This window comes from Solanum pennellii, chromosome 2, assembly GCF_001406875.1.
Source record: "Solanum pennellii chromosome 2, SPENNV200".
Classification (NCBI taxonomy): Eukaryota; Viridiplantae; Streptophyta; class Magnoliopsida; order Solanales; family Solanaceae; genus Solanum; species Solanum pennellii.
The window spans coordinates 28,945,837-28,947,611 of record NC_028638.1 but is presented as its reverse complement, the minus strand read 5'-3'; the positions used below and the strand labels follow the sequence as shown (position 1 = coordinate 28,947,611).

Here is a 1,775-nt window from a genome sequence, read left to right as displayed (position 1 = left end):
AGATATATATATATATATATATATATATATATATATATATATATAAACAACGTTTTTTCTGAGATTCACTTGGTGCCTTGGCACCCCCACCTATCCACGTATATCCGCCCCTGCCGTTAACTGATACATAAAGGAAACTTTCTCTGGATCATATGCATATGTATAGATATAATCAGGACTTGGTAGCTGAGATGGCGAATTAGAAAAGCCTTGACCATTCAGCGTTCCAGACCTGTAGCGTTCAATGGAACCCTTCATGATAAATGGTTGTGGGAATCCACGAAGATCAAATACCCAACTAAACTCACCCTCAGAGGGGTCATTTCTGCTCTTCCACGACCTGAGGAAACCACGAAAACCAGTCTTCAGATCAATCCCAAGCTTCATTCCAGGTAGAGCGGTGTCAGTGGGATAGTCAAAACTATGCCGCAGATAATCCTCAGTTGAATCATCTCTAACAACAAGATTGCATGAATCAAGAAGTTGTGCTATTGGATTTTCCACATGTCTAGTGGAATTGGATGACCAAATGACTCTGCCAGAACCATTCACAAGAGTAAGAATCCTTGTCTGGTTAAATTTAGCGAGCTTGATGTATCGTTAAATTCAGAACGTGTACAACGTGTACCACTGTCTGTACAGTAACTTTATTGAATAATATTCCTAAGTACCTTTTACCTGATGTCCCAGGTGAGAAAAATTCCAACTTAAACTTGGCAACCATATGAAATAATGGTACTTCCATCTGTTAGAGGTTGATTTAGAGATATGGTATCGAGAGCAGTCGGCAGAATCCATATGGATGACAAGAAGAAAAGTATGTTTATGGCTTTCATTGTTATCTTAGCAGATGGAGTTTGTTTTTCCTTACAGATGAAGTCATGGAGATGTTTAGAAGCATGAATAATCAATTTGTTGTGTGGACCTTGACAACAAATGATAGGTTCATCAATCTTATTAACATAGTCCGCGTGTAAATTTGCCATGTTCACATCTCTTTATCTTAATAACTTAATAGCTCAGAAGTAAATCATTGTTTCAAAACACTCTTTTTCTTATATAACTTTGTCGCGTGGAAATTTGCTATGTTCACATCTCTTTTTCTCGTAGCTCACAAACAAAACACCAATCTATCAAGTAATTTTAAAACACCATTCTTGTGTCATGTGTCATCTTTAGTGTGAAATTTTCAGAGTTGACTCCTCTCCAGTAATGAATTTCTTTAGTTTCTCAATTACCCTTTTAATATTTTGACATGTGTCACACGGTTCGAATTTGTTTGGTTAAACTAAAGAGTTTTACTATAGATAATATTTCTCACTTTTTTTTCTGCTTAGAATCCTTTCTTCTTTGCCATAGTTTATTTTCACAATCTTTTCTTTTTGCACCAAATCAACAATAGATTTTGTGAATTTTATTTATAGTGTTGATATTTGGGACTTCAAATTCATTTTACTTTTAATCATTGATAATTTGATGCCTCTCTCACAGTGTTTAATTGAAATTTCACGAGTGATGAAAAAAAAGTTATAAAAAAAATATTTTCCGACCCATTTTCTGTGCCCTTTCAAATCCTTTAGTTGCCTTTTGCGAAAACTCCAAATTGAAAAAAAATGATGTTAAGAAAAAATGACAGAGTATATGGATCACCATTCTGAACGAATCAAGCTTCAAAGAAATAGTCTCATGGATTGGATTTTTTAAATTTTATAACCCAAGTTCATCCTTTGAATTTTATCTTCTTTTATCACTGTGTGAAAATAATGAAAAGAAAA

At 34.3% G+C, this 1,775-nt stretch overlaps 1 pseudogene; it reads right to left on the bottom strand.

Moving 5' to 3' along the window:
- LOC107011575 overlaps positions 1 to 901 on the bottom strand; it is a 19,297-nt pseudogene extending 18,396 nt beyond the window's left edge.
- Between the last annotated feature and the right edge of the window lie 874 nt (positions 902 to 1,775).